At 44.0% G+C, this 8,094-nt stretch overlaps 1 non-coding gene across 1 annotated transcript; it reads left to right on the top strand.

Annotated features, from left to right (window-relative positions):
* The first annotated feature begins 4,932 nt into the window (after positions 1–4,932).
* Trnak-cuu lies at positions 4,933–5,005 on the top strand. Its single transcript has one exon. It is a non-coding gene; the product is annotated as a tRNA-Lys (tRNA).
* The last annotated feature ends 3,089 nt before the right edge of the window (positions 5,006–8,094 follow it).

Genomic DNA, 8,094 nt, shown 5'->3' with positions numbered 1-8,094 from the left:
GGCAGAGAGTAAAAAGAAAAAAAAATCCATGCTGTGTTTCTTCTTACACTTGTCTTGTTTACTACAATGCTTGTGTTCTCTGCCAACATCTTACAAGTGAGTTCTTACACATAGTCAATCTCATATTGAGTAAGCGGACTCAGCGCCAGAGCACAGCAATGGAAACAGCCTAATTAACTCTAGGAAAGCAAATACAGCCCAGATATGAAAAGTTAACAAAGATAGCACCAAAAAAAAAAAAAGGAGTAAGTGAGAAAGCAAGGAAAGACCTGGACCCAGAGAAGAGAGGGCAGTGCAGGAAAATCTGATCTGGGAATAAACAACTAAACTGCGAACAACATACTGGGAAATATAATTCAATAAAATGTCACATAGGGTTCACAAGCAGGATTAAACCAGGATAGACTAGAGCGGTAGTTCTCCAGCTTCCTAACGCTTGGACCCTCTACTACTCATGCTATGGTGACCTCCAGCCTAACATTATTGTTGTTGCTACTTCGTAACTGTAATTTTGCTACTGTTATGAATTATAATGTAAATATCTGTGTTTTCCGGTGGTTTTAGGTAACCCCTGAGAAAGGATCATTTGACGTCCCCCCCAAAGGGGTTGTGACCCCCGGCTGAGAGCCACTGCACTAGAGGTTTAATTGAGTGGTAAGGCCTTTGACTGGGATTTATAAATCCCTAGCAGAGAGGTAGCCCAGTCCCTATCCTTGGGTTTGTATTTGCTAGCTTAGTGTGTCTCTTTGGGGTATTCCTCTTAGGTGTACGGTAACGCCATAAAACATCTTTTTTATACATATATATGTGCTTTATGAAGCTTCTATAGTAGTAGGATTCCATATAACTTTAAAAAAAAAATCAGTGTTCTTTAAGGGTAGGGCAACCATGCTCCAGTGGGTGACCCCACACCTATGAGCATCTAACCAGCACATACTGGGCATAGTGGGTGAAAGAGAGAGGGAGGAATGAGGAAGTTGGGAGACGAGTTGGGAAGGAGAGGGTGAACAGGATCAAAATACATCATATGAATTTATGACATTCCCAAGGAATAAAAAGAAAATGTGAAGTACCTGCCGCCAAGCCTAATAACCTAAGTTCAATACCTGAAAAACACACGGTAGAGGAGAGAAACAATTCCTAAAAGTTGTCCTCTGGCCTTTGTAAGCACCCCATCCCATACACATACATGCCCAGGTGCGCACGCACACACGCGCACACATACACACACACACACACACACACACACACACACACAAAAACATGGCAAGATATGACATGTAAGTCTCATGAATGTTATGGGGATAACAAACCACCTTCTGCTTATATTTAAGACTCACCCTACAGGAGGAAACGTGTCTGGTGCTATAAATCTGGCCAAGAGACCATGGTTGGGGAGTCCATAGACCCCACGGTAAATATGCTACTGTTACTTTGCTAAATGAACATAGACTAAAATCGTTCTCTAAATACTTACCTCTGTGATGTAGATTAGTTCTCCCCCAGGCCTCATCCCAAAAGCTTCTCATCCAGTAGATGGCAGTTAATAAAGGCACTCACAACTGACCAAAGCTGCAGAGAGAAAGTGTCTGCGCTCAGCCGCAAATGGGACATCTACATCGCAGCCGCTACCACAAGGCGCAGGGACCTTCTCAGACTGCAGGGAAGCTGTCTCCTGGATGTGACAGGCTGCTGCACTCGAACGCACAGCAGTTACAGCTGCCTGAACAAGACCTGCACAAGACCAAGCCAATCAAAGTTCCAGAAGGAGGTGGGGAGTGGCTCACATGTTCCTGCCCCTGGCTAAGGAGCGTTTATTAGGATCTGAATCAAAGATCCTGAACCAAGGCAAAGAAATAAAAGGCATTGTCATAGTGTTCATAAATATGGACAAGTCCTTTTTTAATTTAATATTTTGTATTTGTGTGTGAGCAATGAGCAATGTGGATTGCACTGGTAAATTTTGATTGTTTTTTAAGGTGGGGTAAGGGATGGATCTGGAAGGAGTTGGGGGAAAAGTGGAGTGGATATGACCAAAATACATTTTATGCATGTATGAAATTTTCAGAGAATAAAAATATTTTTAAAACATTGTTCAATGCTGAATATGCAATTTTAGAACCCAGGAAGTAGAGACAAGAGGCACCCCGGCATTTTTGGCAAATTCAAAGCCAGTGAAAGAAACCATCTCAGCAAAAACTTGATAGTGCCTGAGGGAGAATATCCAAGATTGTCTTTTGGCCTCTGCACACATGTGCACACACATACACGTGCACCTGCCCCTATGCAAACACACACATGTGCACACATGTACACATACACCTGCCCCCATGCACACACATGTGCACACACGTACACATGCACCTATCTTTGTGCACACACACATGTGCACACATGTACACATGCAACTGCCCCGTGCACACACATACACATGCATCTTTGTGCACACACGTACACATGCACCTGCCCCCATGCACACACGTGCACATGCACCTATTCCTGTGCACACATACATATGCACACATGTACACATGCACCTGCCTTGTGCACACACACATGTGCACTCATGTATACATGCACCTGCTCCCGTGCATACACACAAACCCATTATATCGGAAAACTATACAGCCTTTATGGGAAGAAGGATTCACTAAACTAAAAAAACAATAAAATAAAATAGCAACAGTTTAAGTTGGAAATTTCTCCAAATTTAAACAAAAGAATTAAAATTTACAAACTGTTAAAATTTACTGATATAGCAGATGAATGAGTACCCCATAACTTACAATGTTCATACATACAATTAGGGTGTTATATCAGTTATGCTAATTGTTAGCAATTACATTATTACAGCCTAATCCACCAGAGGAAATACAACCCACAAACATTGGAACACTCTCCCATGGAAATTAAAGAAACGCACAACAAAGCACAGTAAGTACAGTACTACCGTTGTGAGGGGCCTGCCCAGTGCTGGATGCCAACATCCCATCCCAAGCATCGTGAGCTGGGCACATTAACATGTGCTGCTGAAAACCAAACGCAGCTTAAAACATTCTAAAATGCTTTGGCTTCATTCGTAGCCTCTGACCCAGTGGCCCCACTCCGAGAGGCTTCTCAAGACATACGTCTAGGTGAAGCTTATGTAGGATGATACTCACTGGAGTGTGATTTGTAACAGCAAACTGGAAGAAAGTTCTTAAATGTTCAGTAATAATGAGAAACCACAAAATAAGCTATGGCTATGCTGACTGACCAGAATGGAAGAATATATTTAGAGCAATGGACAAAAGAGTTAAACACATTAATTTCTGGGAAGTAAAAACATATAAAGAATTTTCATTATGTACTTAATGAACTTCGAAAGGGCTGAGTGTGCTGCTATCTTTACTATTGTAATGAGAAAGGAGATTTAAAAATAAGTATTTCCATTTTGGAAAACGGATTGAAATGATGGCTATGAGGCTTATGCTAATGGGAGAACGAGCCAGCTATTCTAGAGGGGGAAATACCTGCAATGAAGTAAGCCCGGACCGCAAGTGGATGTGTTCGTGGAGATGACAGATAGCTTTTCCTTCTTTTTGTAAACCACTTTTATTGAACTCAGCAAACATTTATCCAGATCCTAAAACTCCTAAAGTAGGATAAAGACATAAAACGAGCTGTCATGATGCTCACAAATGTGTCCAAATATACTTTTTATATAATACTTTGTATTTATTCTCGGGGATTTCCTACATGGATACAATGTATTTGATCAGATCCATGCCTCACTTCCAACTCCCCCAGAACACATACCCCTTGCATCTTCCTGCCAACATTTTAAAAACTCATCTGCAAAAAAAAAAAAAAAAAAAAAAACCAAAAAACAAAAAAAAACCTACTGAACTCAATTAGTCCTGCCCATATGCACACGGATGAAGGGCTATCCACTAGATCATAGCCCATCTACCAGGGGCCACACACCCAAAGAATAATGACTGTGCCTCTCCTGGCAGACACTGCCAATATCCCCTCAGCAATGGGAGAGCCTTTGTGAGCCCTTCCCTCATCCATACTGGAAAGTGGATTGACTTGTTCACGTGCAGGGAGCACAGCTGCCATGAATTGTAGAGTGCAAACAGCCATGTTAGCACCAGAGGACAGCCGTGCACAGCCCCTCCGCAACCTCTGACAGCCATGCACAGCCATGCCCCACCCTCTGACAGCCATGCACAGCCCCTCCCTCCCCACCCTCTGACAGACGTGCACAGCCCTCCCCACCCTGACAGTCGTGCACAGCCCTCCCCACCCTCTGACAGCCATGCACAGCCCCTCCCCACCCTCTGACAGTCATTACATTCCTTCTGCTCCATCTTCCTTTATGCTCCCTGACCTTTCACCAGTTTTGAGTCTGCATTAACCAATGCCCACTGCAAAGAACAGCTTTCCAGGCCAGGGCTGGGATCAGAACCAGCTTATGGACTACACTGGTCCAGTTGCCCAGAATTGAAAGATGGAGTTCTCAGATCCCTCTGGCTGTAGCAGGCTGCATGTGGTACTGGGAAGGATGGGAGGATGGAAGCCTTCGGTCTCTACAGCCTCGGTGATCGGGGACTTCTGGAATGAGGGTAGAGGAGGTTTTATTTCCTGGTGGTTCCCTCAGATGCCAGCAGTTTATCATGGTCCTACAGGTCCAGTGTGTGAGAGCCACCTCACCCATCCGAGCTTCCACTGCTCTCTCTCCAGTTCTTTGTACAATATTCTAATGGTCCTTTTCTGCCTGGAAGAGTTCTCAGGGAGTATCGTATGGCACATCACAAACTTTTCTGCCAGGAGTTTACTATTGTGCATATTTTTGTTTGTAAAACCATAAAATCCATTTCCAAAACTGAATAAGAAAACACTGTAGTGAGGAGGCAAGCAGGCTGCATTCCGGCCCAGCTCCTGGCCGCCCGGCTAGCTCAGTTGGTAGAGCATGAGACTCTTAATCTCAGGGTCGTGGGTTCATGCCCCACGTTGGGCGCCATTCTGTAGTGAGGAGGCAAGCAGGCTGTATTCCCGCCTGGTTCCCGGCCGCCTGGCTAGCTTATGCCCCGAAATAACAACACACAAATTGTATTCCTTTAAACACTGCTTGGTCCATTAGCTTCAGCCTCTTACTGGCTAACTCTCACATTTTGATTAACCCATATTTAGTAATGTATGTAGCACCACGAGGGGAGGCTTACCGGGAAGATTCTAGCCTATGTCCATCTTGGTTTGGAGCTTCATTGCATCTGACTCACTTCCCTTCTTCCCAGCATTCTGTTCTGTCCACTCCACCCACCTATGTTCTAACCTATCAGGCCAAGCAGTTTCTTTATTAATTAACCAATGAAATCATCAGATAGGTAGAAGACACACCTACATCAAAACACCATTACCATTCAACGACTTCAGGTTGCAATAAAAATTCCAAATATCAAATACAAGAAAAGGAGAGAAGGAAATGTCTTTGTTCCCTTGTATCTTTTTTTAAATATTTATTTATTTATTAAGTATACAGTATTCTGTCTCCTTGCATGCCTGCAGGCACCAGACCTCATTACAGATGGTTGTGAGCCACCATGTGGTTGCTGGGAATTGAACTCAGGACCTTTGGAAGAGCAGGCAGTGCTCTTAACCTCTGAGCCATTTCTCCAGCCCTGTTCCCTTGTATCTTTAGATTGCTAAACATGTATCAACGAAAATTTTTCAACAATAGGAAGCTACGCTTATATTTTTATTAACTTCAAAAATGAGTGTGAGTGTCCAGATCAGAATAATGTCTGGGCACTGAGAGATAATTTTTTACCTTTTCCTTTAGTTAAGGAGTCTGCTGTACTAAGTATACATGCACATTTAAGTACCCAGCACACTGTAAGAGCTACACAAAGCTCAGGATTATTCTGAATTGCTTAACAAACCTTTCTCAGCAGCGACCATGTGTCTGGCACGATGCTACACTGTTCACTAGTGCTGAAGAGCCCGAGTGTGAAACACACACCTGCAGCCTGAATCTTAGCGGGCTGAGGCAAGGGGATCACCTGAGCTTATGCACCTGAGGTCAGCCAAGGCCAAACTGTGGCACCAGCTCTAAAACAGTGAACGGGAGAACATTTCTGTTTTGTTTTTGCATGCTCTGGGGCTCATGCCAAATCTCCATAATCGGTAACAAATAGACGCAGCGGCTTACCATTGAACAGAACAGAGAAATAAGGCCTCCTTTGTAGCTGCAGAAAAGAACAGAGTCTCAGTGGGGTTAGTAATTGGTCACAGTAGGAACATGGCATAGGCATGAAACAGAAATGTAAAACCCAAAGGGGGGGGCCAAGAACAGCATCTCTTGGAGATGATATGGGGAGTCACACTGGGTAAATATGGGGGTGCAATGACAGAGTTAGCAGTGTATCTGCATAGGCCTCCCTTAATTCATCTCTTGACCTCCTAAGGACCTCACTGACACATGCTAGTGTGTCACAGAAGGGACATGGAATTCTCTGAGACTCACAGAAGCAAGCATGAAGAATCACTTTAAACAGAACCACTGAACGAACAGCAACTTGCTCATGAAAACTCCATCAAATGTCACACAGGAACGAGCACAAATCACAATCAAACTCCATCTCTGGGAAAACATAACTTCACAGTCAAATTCAACATACTAACTACCGAGATTTGATGTAGCTACCACCATTCTTCCCCCACCCCCTACCTCCTAGGAAGCTACTCTTCTGTAAGGTAAGTAGAAATGTACTTAGTTGATGAATTAAAATGTAAACACTCTAATCAGCACCACAGGAGGCAGACTTATATTTTGACAGGTTTAAAGACCAAACTCTAAACACTGCCCTAGAAATGCTCACACAGTCCCGCCGGCTTCGCACCTCCTGGTCTCATTACTGCACCGCATCCTGCGGAGGGGTCTATACATGTTCATTGCACTGGCAGACTTCCAGGATCTTACTTTAATGTGTGTTTTTCTCCATCGGATCACCTGGGGAGGCTGGGTCAGAGTGGGTGTTGGCTACAGCGATTCTTTACATGCAGCTTAGAGAGTGGGGGAGGCCCGAAGCCTTCTAGGGTCTTTCTGCACTGACATCAGTTGGAACAAGGACAACATCTTTGCTGGATAAGCACCGGAATCTCTCTTTGATTCCTCTGGCAGACTTTTGAAACAAGAGCTTTGCATTTTCTCTAGCTAATTTATGAACAAAGCAGAGATCATTGTTAACCCTGTCTTTTAAAAACAGAAAGAGGAAGATGCTGTTACAGACAGATCCATGCCGCTCTCAGTCAAATTTGGAAGTGTTTACTTCTGAGGAAATGCTTTCTTCTCTTCTCTCACTCAGACAAAACCCTCCAAGGACTTCAAAGTCACAATGCCTCAACTACCATGAAAATCGTAGTCAAATATTTGAGTAAAAGAAAACCAGCTGTTAAGTTGCCAAACAGAATAATGTCTACTGTTGTCTAGTTCTGGGGGAGAGGGGAATGCATGTTCATGTGAGTTTGTGTGTGTGTGTGTGCATGCACATGTGCAATGTACTACTATTAACTACATCGTCGTGACACACAGATGTGTATTTTAACAACTTCTTTGAAGATTCAAACATGTAAGGTCTTCTGCTTCTTACCCAAATCTGGGTACTCGCTAGAGTCAGGCAAAGTCTACCCTCAGACGTGGCCCACAAGGAGCCCACCCTGGCTTCTGGCCATGTAGTAAGGAAAACTCGAAACTCTTCCCTAACAAGCCTAGAGAAGAAACAATGACCACGGGGGACTCGTGCTCAGTTTGCTTGTAAACGCGAAGACTGGCACTGACGGGGTCTATCTATTATTGATATAGAAACTGCTCATTAATGTGACCCCTGAAGGTGACATCATTCTTTATGCACCAGAATCATTAGGCAGTGTCAGAAAGAACGCTTGCTCTGAAATTATACTGCACATTGGCTCCCTAGGAGCCGCTAGCAGCCCGGCACTTGCTGTCAGGGGTGTACAAAGATGGGCACACATACAGAGGCTATCCATGGTTCTCTTATCCGCAAGCCACCCTCGCCAGCTCTCCAAAGAGACGAGAGGGCTGAACTC

This window comes from Arvicola amphibius, chromosome 1 (genome assembly GCF_903992535.2).
Source record: "Arvicola amphibius chromosome 1, mArvAmp1.2, whole genome shotgun sequence".
In the NCBI taxonomy this organism is placed as follows: Eukaryota; Metazoa; Chordata; class Mammalia; order Rodentia; family Cricetidae; genus Arvicola; species Arvicola amphibius.
Note: the sequence above shows the minus strand (reverse complement) of the source record. Positions and strands in the feature narration are given on the sequence as shown.